The sequence below is a fragment of the Lolium perenne genome, chromosome 6 (genome assembly GCF_019359855.2).
Source record: "Lolium perenne isolate Kyuss_39 chromosome 6, Kyuss_2.0, whole genome shotgun sequence".
Taxonomy (NCBI): Eukaryota; Viridiplantae; Streptophyta; class Magnoliopsida; order Poales; family Poaceae; genus Lolium; species Lolium perenne.
This window is the reverse complement of record NC_067249.2, coordinates 89,056,742-89,068,588: the sequence shown is the minus strand read 5'-3', so window position 1 is coordinate 89,068,588 and position 11,847 is coordinate 89,056,742. Positions and strand designations below refer to the sequence as shown.

Below are 11,847 nucleotides of genomic sequence, written 5' to 3'. Positions count from 1 at the left end.
AAGCAATCACCAGTGTGTTCCATCATTTCTGAACAATGGCAATCAAACAGTAATCAGTACACCGGACAAAATGCTTTTTTACAAACGGCTTAGTAGAGGCTATCAATTGGATGCATGCTTTGGAGCCAACTATCAAATGAATGAATGAATGACAGGTTAACCCTGCAGACCCGATTGCCATCACAATAACTTAATTGTATGTCACTGTTATACAACGTGGAGATGAACAGAGTTGTTCGATTTTGCCTGCACGAAATAGATCCTGAAAGTGCAGGTGTAAGCAAAAACACTGGCTAACCGAGTACATGATATATTTTAAAGGTGCCAACTCAATATATTTTAGGGGCACCAACTCTTGAAGCAGATGTGATGTTACTTTGTCTGATCCATGTGGCATGCGCAACACTGAACTGATAATCGAAGGGGTTGGGTTGATACAGTTAATTAAAAAAAAAAAGAGAAACATGTGCACATAAATGAAGGCATGAAGATAGGATTAATCTAACATTGGTTCCAAACATTAGGGTATAATAATGTGTTCCATCAAGAATGTTTTCCCACATAAATTAGAAATAAACATTAGTTAGAAAAACAACCGGCTTAAACATTTCGTCAACTACTGAAGTCCCTGTGTGAGGCACTCCACTGACTCAGTATCGAAGTCAGTATACAGTTCTAGCAATATCATCAACATAAGCCTAATAGTAGATAAATTGTACTTAGTGCTGAGCCTTGTGCCGAAAAAACAGAACTGCAACTGAACTTATTGGCACACTGATAGATAGTTGATGTGCTACTGATTGTCGATGACAAATCCTTGGTGGAGCTGGGCTTCTTATTTGCCTGATGTCAAAACTGGAGTGTATGTATGTGCTCTGCGATCAATCATATATTCATAGAGAAAACGTAAGTAACAGTTGGTTGGTCAACCCAGGGAGTAGTCGGTATGGATATAAAAAGACATCTGGCATAAAAGTAGTCTAATTAGTTCCAGTGATGTTCATTATAGTGCATGGGTAGAGCGCTAGTGTTATGACCGGTTTGGCCTGTAGCAGGAGGAAGCCCATTAGTGGGCCTAAATTAGGGGCTTAGCCCATTTATCCTTTTCATTAGCTTATTTATACTGCTGTAAAACGTACGTGAGAAATCAGGCAATAAACTGATCTTATAGATCGTTACTGCCGACTCCTTGAGGAGTCGGTCTTCCCTGCCCTAGCCGCCGCTTCTTCCCCTTGTGCCGCCTTCCTCCAACCTCGCGACGGCGGCCAGCCGCCGGCGCCGCCTTCCTCTCCCTCGTCCAGCACACTTCCACCCCAACAATCTACGCCCTAAACCAGGTAGACTAGCTGACTCTACCAATTTGGTATCAGCTTCCTCGGTTACGATCATGTCTTCGGGCCAACCCGCCGCCACCATCGCCGCCACCTCCGAGACGCCGCCGGCCTCCACCGCTGCCGCGCACTTGCCGCCGCGCTCGCCGCCGCCCTCCACGGGCGGCGCGACGTCCATGGCGGAGGCCGCCGACGCCGCTCCCCTCCTCTCGCAGCGGGAGCTCTCGACGGCCATCCGCGACCTCGCCACCGCGGTCCAAGGCATCCGCACATGCACGATCGGCACTCGGGGGATGACCATGCCGCCGCTGCCGCCGGCCCTCGCCGCCTACTCGGCCGCGGCGGCGTTTCCGCCCGTCCGGGCGTGCCCACCCCGCCCCCGGCCTCACCGCCCCAACCGCTGTGGTCGTCGTGGCAGCCGGCCCCCAGCGCCGGGCCCGCCTCGCTGCCCCAGGGTGTCCCCATCCAGCGAGTGCAGTTTCCGCCGTCGCCCTCGCGGCTCCCGGCGTGGGTGACCGCGACGGAGCCCCCGCCCGTCTACTCGTGCACATCGGCGCCTCCTCCTGTCTACACGACCGCCGGGGACCCTCCGAGGCCCTCCTTTCCGGAGCCAGCATACTCGCGCTTTGCGGAGCCTTCCGCTGGCCGCGCGGAGTACCCCGGCCAGGGCGCCGCCAGCCCAACCCCCCCCACGCTACGCCAAGCTCGACTTCGCCATGTACGACGGCGTCGAGGACCCCCTCAACTGGCTCAACCAATGCGAGCAATTCTTCCGAGGGCAGCGCACCCTCGCCTCGGGCCGGACTTGGCTCGCCTCGTACCACCTCCGCGGCGCCGCCCAGACATGGTATTACTCCCTCGAGCAGGACGAGGGCGGCATGCCCCCATGGGACCGCTTCCGCGAGCTCTGCCTTCTACGCTTCGGCCCCCCGATTCGCGGAAGTCGCTTGGCAGAACTCGGGCGTTTGGCCTTCACCACCACGGTACAGGACTTCGCCGACCGCTTCTAGGCCCTCGCATGCCATGCGCCCGGGGTGACGGGGCAGCAGCGCGCCGAGCTCTTCATTGGCGGACTGCCGGACCACATTCGCGTCGACGTGGAGATGCGGGATCCCCAGGACCTGCAGTCGGCCATGTACTACGCTCGCGCCTTCGAGCAGCGCGCGCGGGCCATGCAGCAGGCCTTCCCGGCCAGCGACGTTCGGCCAGCCGCCCGCCCTCCACCGACACCACCAGGCCAGGCGCTCACGGCCGTGACTCATGCGGGGCACTCCGATCCAGCCGCGACGCGGCCTTTCCGTCGGCTGACCACGGCCGAACAACTTGAGCGCCGTCGTAAAGGGTTGTGCTTCAACTGCGACGAGCTCTATGTACCGGGCCACGTTTGTCCACGCCTGTTCTACTTGGAGACCATAGACGACATTGCGGCTGATGTCGTCACAGCTGGGCTGGCTGACGCGGCCGTCTCCAAGGCCGACGCCGTTCCGGGATGAGTTCCGCCAGCAGTTTCCAGCTATCCAGCTCGAGGACGAGCTGTTTGAGAAGGCGGGGAGAGTTGTTATGGCCGGTTTGGCCTGTAGCAGGAGAAAGCCCATTAGTGGGCCTAAATTAGGGGCTTAGCCCATTTATCCTTTTCATTAGCTTGTTTATACTGCTGTAAAACGTACGTGAGAAATCAGGCAATAAACTGATCTTATAGATCGTTACTGCCGACTCCTTGAGTAGTCAGTCTTCCCTGCCCTAGCCGCCGCTTCTTCCCCTTGCGCCGCCTTCCTCCAACCTCGCGACGGCGGCCAGCCGCCGGCGCCGCCTTCCTCTCCCTCGTCCAGCACACTTCCACCCCTACAATCTACGCCCTAGACCAGGTAGACTAGCTGACTCTACCAGCTAGGTAGGTGGATCATGTATTGCATGGTACTCGTGGTGGCATGAGTTAGTGAAACAGATTTCTTGATGTGTACTATCTGTTACACCATCTTGGAAGGTTGCTTGCACTGTGCTGCAAGGAGAAGGGTTCAGATAATATGTTTAGCCATGCTAAGGTTTTCTATTTGCTTGAATCTTATTTTGAAGTCTAACCTGATAGAGTGTAGTGCTCTATTTGGGCATGATTAACTACTAAATATGTTCATTTATTTTGACCGCAGTTGAGCTAATTCGTATTTGTTGGTGTCCAACAAGAGGAGAAAAGAAAGGAGTTAGTAGCATTTAGATCTATATATAATTAGCTTTGTAACCAAACAGTATACAAAAACGCACCCACCCGCACCCCTCCCAAACCCTAAACGCACCCAGCCGCCGCCGCCACCGCCGCTGCCGATAACGCCACCGGGCAAAGGCCGCGGGGCGTGGCGGCGGCGGCGGCCTCTCCTTGTTGCCGCGCTGGGACGGCGACCGGGATCCCTCGACGCTCGCTGCGGCCGGTCGGAATTGGTGATGGGCGGCGGCGGCGGCCAGACCTCTGCGCGACGGCCAGAAGCGGCAGCCCCTTGCCTTCCGCCGGATCTTCACCGCAGCACGCCGGAGGGGCTGGTGGCGGGCTGCGGCCAGGCCATGATCTGCGCCACTTTCTCCCCGCCTCTCGGCCGTGTGTGGAGGCGATCTCGGGTTTCTCTCGCGTCACGAGGTCGCCCGGGGCAGCAGCCTTGGGTACGACGGTGGAGGTGGCCATCTTCTTCGTCGGAGAGGGTCGGCCTGCGGTTGGTGGTGGTGGATCTATCGATCTATCACCGCATTCCGGCGGCGTGATGGAGGAGCTTGGAAGCCGGCGTCGGTGTCGCCGGTGGTGGGTTGGAGTGGCCAGCCCGGGATGGTCGCCGACGTGGGGGTCCGACCTGAATAAAGGCGGCGGTCCTAGGGCCTCTCCTGTGTGAAGAGGAGGACCTACCGGAGGCCTGGACTCATGATCTGGCCGGAGTGTTGAGTTCCGGAAGGCTCCGCCGATGAATGTAACAGTGTTTTTTCCTGGAGTTTGTTGGATCGGAGGTATTCGGTCGTGCGCACCTATCTTTTTATTCCGACCGATTGGTTCTGGAGGGAGCGGCGCGAAGCTCTTTTTCTTTGATTGACATCAAGTGACTATGGATCCATGATGAAAGTCGGAAGAAGAGAATTTCATGAAGGTCAGAGGGGAGGACTAGCTAAGGGAGGTTCAAGTCTTTGCGATGTTGAGGGACTTGCTTGGTGTTTCGGGCTTCACAGCAGCGGTATGAAAGTGGGGGCGACATCACAGGTGAAGTGCAGAGTCCTACCTTTCAGGGTGAAAACCCAAGGTCTGGCCTTAATTGGTTGTGCCTGGCAATGTCCTTGGTGGAGGCATTTGTTTTGAGAGCGGGGACTAGTCTGTAATTTCGTGTTGTCTTGGCGGTGGATGTATTGCTGTTGTTAGGCCCAAGATACTGTAGCGGGACTTTTATTTCTTAGTTTTCTTTTCTTGTTTTTGCATCCGTAGTGCCATTAGGGTGGTGCGTTGTTGCAGAGGCTGGGTGTAATTGGTATCTTCTTGATATTAATATATTCCCTTTATCGAAAAAAAAAACCCAAACAGTATCATATGTTTTATTTGTTGTAGAACAATAACAACAAGGCTACATCTCGCTAACCTATCAGAGACAAACTGACCTAAAGGGGACAAATTTACCATAGCAGTTATATGTTACACGCAGGCAAGAGTAGTTGCTCCCCGTTGCACCAATATGTCCACGAACCAGTTTGAAACCTGGAAAAAAAAACTTAAAACTCTAGATTGGCATGAATTTTCATTGTATAACACTGGAAGGTACCCGAGATAAAGAACATATTCTGACCCCTCAAGCAGCAGTAAAACAAAAAAGCATAATGTTGATTTGAACCAATAGCCTAAGCAGCCTCCAAAAAGAAAGGATACTTTATAGGTAATCACAACACGATAATTCAATGTGTGAAAGATCCCTAATGTGTCGCTAGCAACAAATAAGGAACTTTGTAAAATTCAAAGAAAAGTGGAATAGGGTATTAACTTATAATAGTTATGGTGTAGCACTTCTAAATTTTCTTCACATCTGAAAATTATAGTTTAGCTAGCACTATAGCTTAAATCTAGCCACAAATACAATGGTGCAAGTGCCTTCGCAGCTGGTGCAGGAAAACCCCAATTCAGAGATCAAGCTAATTCCGTTCTCTCTTTTCATTGGACAAAAAAGCAGTCTCCGCGGCTCAAATTGAAGCCATGTAAAGAAACGCATAATTAGAGAAGAAGAAATGATTTACTGGACAAAGAAGTCTCCATGACTAAAATTAAACCCATGAAACAAGTACTACAATTTAGAGACGCATAATCCAAATGGAAGAACACGCGCCATAACATCTGGATATGTTTTCTAGATCAAGCACATGAAGATCACGAAACTGGCCATTTGCTTATATGCTGGACGGAAAATACCAGGACTCCAATGCAAATGGCATATCTATGTAACCAGTTGCTTGAAAATAGAGCACTTGCTCTGTGCCTATGAAATAGAATAAACTTGTAATTATTGGAAATTGGAGCACACATCTAAGTAATACTCAATACCAAGTTAGAAAAACACAAATTCATGTCGTATAAATAGAGGTATGGGATATGTTTTACCAAACAAAGGGTGTGTAACAATATTGTACACTGGTCAAGGTAAAAAATGAAGACTGTAAACGCAATGGCATGCCTATGTATGCAGTTTTTCTTTACTCAAGAAGCAAATGTGTTTCTGACAACTTAAAGTCAGTCACAGAATATACTTCACCCCTAAGTATTTCTTACCAAGTTGTGGTCTCTAAAACGTACACTATATAGCGTTTCCTAATGAGTATCAGATTTAAACCTTCTGTATGCACACACATATAGCGTTTCCTAATGACTATCAGATTTTCATACCAGCATTGCTCTTATCCATGAATCCCTCTAACCAAGTGACAAATCCTGGGTCACACAACATCAGCTCAAACCAAAGGGGGCAATAAATTTTAAACAAACTATAAACCATATGGATAGATTTCATATACCTTTGTAGTTGTTTCTGACGAAAACACAAAATTTGAGATGCAAAATTTCGACGCAAGATATGTGTAAACTGCACTCGCACATATGAAAATGAGGGGTGAAACCAAGGAATATATTCTCCTCTGTTTTCAGCTATCAAGCTAGCACCCAAAAAAAAGCCCACTGTCATATTATAAAGCTGAAAGAAAGCCAATGCCTTCTATTAAAACTGAAACTTAGACATTGTCTAAGCAAAGGACGGAGACCAGATCTGTCCCTGTAGCCGCCGCCTCTTGAGAAAAGTCCTAGCCGCCCCGACTCAGCCTCCTCAATAGATCGGTTCCCCCTCCTCCGGCCGGATTCGCCGGCGTCAGGAGGAGTGGGGAACCCGATCTATGAGTGGAGTTTTCAATAAAAGTAGTCTTTTCAGTAGTCTATGTTAGGTTTTTGGTCGCCGTTTTCTTGTTGGTTTCCCCGCAATGGAGATGGCATCGTCTGCAATAAGTGATCTTCGACCTTTCGTTCGACGACGAGATCTCCTTCCCGACGTCAATGGTGGTGCTGAAAGATTACAATTATCTAGGTATGGGTGTTCAGATCTTACTTCGCCAGATCGATCTTGGATCTTTTCTCATGGTTGCCGCGAGGAGGATTATCCTCGCAGTTCTTGTCCCGGTTGCTACGTCCTCGACAATGGTGATTCGTATTCTCGGCTCTCCATCAACGTCGACAAGGCAGATCGGTTTTTATTCCCTGACATACTGGTGTTGGTACTCTTGCCGATGTTGATTGACTACTTTAATGGTTGCGCGCGTGCACGCAGCCTTAGCATTGCGGCTCAAATTAAAATTATGGGAGAACCTTCGTTGGTATTTACAGGTCTATGGTTTATTATCTATCTTTGGCTGCCTTCAGAAAAGTACAAGATTATGTCTTGGAAGAAGAAAGAGTTTGAAGATCTCGAAGATTTGCTAGTATCTTTTAGACTTTATTTTGTAATCACTGGAGACCGCTCGTGTATCTCTACCATGTACTATTTGTTATTATAAATATATGTGGTATTGATTGTCAAAAAAAAAAAAAAAAAAACTGAAACTTAGACACTGCCCAGAGAGAAAGAGTGGTGCGCTCTGCGCACCTGCGCTCTTGCACTTTTCCCACTTGACAAACCGATAAGATAATCAGAAATTGCCCATACTAAACGTAGGTACTCACATCAGAAACTAAAAGAATCACGCTACTGCTAATTAGTCAGGAGAATCCATGGGCAAAAATCATAGGTTCCACGAGACCACACCTCCATCCCTACCTCTTTTGTTGCAATTCTACTGGTACAAATCCGTCAACATCAAAAACTGCATAAGAACTGAATTCACATCCGATAGATCGCTCGATCCCCCTATCCAGCTACCCCTTGTCCTGCAAACCTTAGCACCCCTCGCTCAAAAATCAGATCAATCGCCCCTATGAAACAAATCAGCGCGCCTCAATACAAATAAGTAAATAAAACCGTACTGACCTAAAGACAGAAAAAAATTCAGCAAGAGCGGGCCTGCATAGAGACCAGTAGCCGTGGCAAACAGATGGGTCAGGCGTTGTGACCCAGTGCACTCGAGGGTGGCGCTGCTCTCTTCTTCCTGCGCCTGCATCGCTCGCTGTCGGACACTACTCTGAACCCCTTCTCGTCGTCTAGAGTCTAGACACGCGTCACACCGACTCTAAAAAGGCTAACATGCGCTGGCTGACACGGGATCCATCTCTGAAGCCGATAAAGAGATACGGCCCTTGTTTAAAGAAAAAAGAGATACGGCCCAAACAGACCACATACAGAGCCTATACAAAACGTGAATCTCAGAGACATAAACGGAAGGCCAAAAAAACGAGTGTGCGCAAATTGAAAATATTTCTAATTCGTTACTATTAGTAAAATTATTTGGCTAATTTTTTTTTGGTTTGTACTGTTACTTGCTCGTAGAGTTTTTACGCCGTAATATAACTGCAAATCGGAAATAAGCTGCGTTTACTTTGCTGCGTCAACACCATTTACAACCGCGCACTCATCACTCTCGGGTGCTCACCCGTCGCCGATCCGTCACATAGGCTGCATTTGCTACATCGATTAATTCAGGCTAAATGCCATAATACTCCGCTCACAAGTTCCAATATCCGGTCGATTTTCCTTCATCCAAAAAAACAAAGCTAAGTATTCTGACAATATTTAATAAGTAGTATTATTATATCTTTTATTTTGTTCATTGTTATTTCTTACCTCAGCTATTAAAAGATTTTTCGACATGTACCACGGTGACTATTTCATCAACAACTTCATGCGTGTCTCGAAAATTCCCAAAGCACAAGCTAGAGAATTAACCTATGGAGACCAAAACAATTGTTAACTCCGCGGACACGGCAGCACGCACACGCCAGAATGGTTGCGAGAATTACTTACCGTCGCGCATCCGCCACATCGACTGCATCCGCTCCATCAATGTGGTGACCCTGCATACCACTGCATGTTGTAGTATGTCAGTCGTTGACATAACATGTGCGAAGTACCAAGCCGCAAATATTACATCCCTCAGAGTAGTACCATAGTTTTAAAAACCGGACCGGTGACTGAACCGGCGAGGCTCTCGGTTCACGGTTCACCGGTTCAATCGGTTCAATAGCTGGACCAGTAATGAAAAATTATTGCTATTTTTGTTTTATAATAGAGAAATATTGTGTCAAATAGGATAACTTCTGTGATATAGTCACATAAGTAGGATGGAATTGGTGGTTAGCATGTTCGGCAGGAGCGCATGCGCTCTACATCCATGACCTACGTTCGAATCCTAGAGCACACCATTTATTTTTCCGCTCGCGTGCATATGATTTTCTCCTCAGCGGTTGGACCGGCCACCGGTTTCTTTCGGTTCACGTGAAAACCAGCGGTTCAACCTTAAAATTCCCGGTTCGCTTCCTTGTCCGGTCCAATGCGCCTAACAGACCGGTGGAGGCACCGGTTCAGGTTTTTTTGGTCGGACCGCCAGTCCGGTCCGGTTTTTAAAACTATGAGTAGTACAACAGAAACATAGCTGGTATTTATTTCACTCACTTAATATTACAAGCCATATATTTACATTATACTGGAGCTCCTCCTAGATCCATAGAGGATAACTTAACGGTTCTAGGTGAATCCTACTTAATTTATACAATATAGGTCGTAGCAGGCTAAGTACGATTTCTACTCGAGCAGCTTAATACTATAGAGTTTGATGCTGCTCGACTACTCCTACCAGTGTGGCTTAAGCGGTGTCTTCTTCTGGAACCTCCCCGGTTCCATAGACTATCAGGTAATCCACCCCCTCTACTCCTCCAGAGAGGTCTGATTCTTCATAGCAGATCTCATCTGCTCCTTCTGATCCTTCATTTGCCTCCTCCAGATGGTTCAGACAATCTAAGCATGAGATTATAAGAGGTATGAGTACGAGCGTACTCAACAATTTCATTATAGAAAAGAGGTGTTTTATGCACTAGCTACGGCACTAGACCCGAAAGTCATATGCCAATGAGTCATATGCCAATCCAGGTTTTTGTAATCATTTCTTCAAAAGGTTGCTTTTATTCCGAAGAGCTATGTTAGTCAGCCTTCATCGGGTGTCTAGAACTTCATGGAGTTCCTTTTCGGCCGCGTTCGCAATTCCAAAACCTGGAACAGGGAGTGACAGGTCATGATTCATTACACTCTGCAGTGACCGGTGTGTTCCTTTACCCATAAGAGACCTTAACCTTGGTGCCAACCGGGCAGCTTTCCCATCCACACTTCCGTGGTGTGAGGCCCGGTATAAGGTCCTAGCCAATAATTGCATTTCTTCGCGACCCCGCACACCCACCCTTTGTTGCAGTTCCGACCTTGGGTCCTCGCTGGTCAGCATATCCATTGGATATCATCCGACCTTGACTAATATCCCCGCCGGTCAGCATACCCCATTGGTTATCATCCGACCTCGATACCTTCGCCGGTCTTCTGCAACCCATCATAGACCGCATTACCGTGGGGACTTGGGGGTTCCCCACCCACTCCGGTTGTCGCTCGAGATACAAATGACTACGGTAAGCGCATCCGTTGATGTACGAGAGGAAGAAATACAACTGACTACTCTGTTTCACTCCAGATCTTATGGTTAACACGGGTCTTACGGCACAAGAATCACTGGAAGACATTTGTTGTTAATCCTAGATGGATATAAACCCATTGCAGTGGAACCTCCACCATACTCATACCATGGTTCCATCGCCCACCATAGTCATATTCATAGTTATGAAAATAGCATTTTTGCTTTTCATGCAAGAGTGATAAGTATAGTACTTTGCAAGTAATTTGGTAAAAATATTCAAAGTCAGATGAGAAAACGATGAACTTGCCTGATGACTGCAAGGTAGTGCAGTTGGATTGTTTGGACTGACCCGGTCCTCTGTTTGAAAGATAGCATCATTGTCGATAAGGGCAATGGTTAAAGATACAAATATGCATGCTTTAGATTTTTAGGGTTGTTCACCCTTCCCGATGCTTAATTATTTATTTGTCAGAGGTGGCGAATAAGCACAATTTATAAATACTCCTTAAGAGTTATTAAAATAATCCTTTGTGATTTTTATTAAGGAGTTTATTCAAAGAAAATATTTGAATAATTTATGCCTTATTATTCTTTTTAATTATAAAAAGGCTTAGAATTTCTTTATCCAGTTTTATTGGTGATAATTCATCATACTCATTTTTTTGTTTTTGGTCAATTTTATGATGAGAGTATTTGTTTTGAATAGATCATAAAATTTTAATTGATCTACATATTTTTATTTATTTATTAGAGTTATTCTAGGGTTTTTAGATTTATTTTCAAATTTGGAATATATTCCATGGTCAAATGACCACTTTGCCCTCCATGGGCCCACTGGTCAAACTGACCGAGTGGTTTGGTCGGACCAGCCCGTTGCGCTCGGCTCAACCGGCTCACTCGCTCGCGTCCACTCCTCTCGACCTAACCCTAGATCCTCCTCCTCTCTCGCGACGTTGCGTCGCAAGCGCCGTCGTCGGCCTTTCCCGGCCGTCTCCGGCGGTCCCTGGCGGTGTGGTTGGTCGCAATCGATTCGCCTTTCAACGACGCACCTTCTGGTCTGCGTCGATCTGAAGATGGCGGTTTCCTTCGCTCGTCCCCAACCCTACTACATCTATGGTTCGTGATGCGCGCGACGATTCATGTCGCGCTGGCGTCCCTGGGCGCCATGGTGATGCTCGCGGCTCGCCGGTGATGCGCCGGAGATGCTGTGCTCGGCATCGCCATGACTTGGTCGCGGCCTGGCGCCTCCGTGACCAGGCTTGTGTCGCCGTGCCATCGTGGTACGTCTGCAGCGCTTCTGCTCCAGGTACACGCCTCCTTCACCTCTCTCTCTCTCTTGTGCTGGTGCTAGTCCACCATTGCTTGTTCAACAGTCACTTGTTCTTTGTGGAAAAAGAACTGGAACACTAATGTTCTTGTG

At 48.2% G+C, this 11,847-nt stretch overlaps 1 long non-coding RNA gene across 2 annotated transcripts; it reads right to left on the bottom strand.

Annotated features, from left to right (window-relative positions):
- Positions 1 to 484: 484 nt before the first annotated feature.
- Positions 485 to 7,996, bottom strand: LOC139831967 (uncharacterized). 2 transcript variants are annotated; one of them, XR_011746388.1, is made up of 3 exons: positions 7,847 to 7,996; positions 4,953 to 5,049; positions 485 to 875 (listed from the first exon to the last, which is right to left on the bottom strand). It is a non-coding gene; the product is annotated as an uncharacterized lncRNA (long non-coding RNA). The 2 variants fall into 2 exon arrangements; XR_011746386.1 differs by having other exon boundaries at positions 4,972 to 5,049.
- Between the last annotated feature and the right edge of the window lie 3,851 nt (positions 7,997 to 11,847).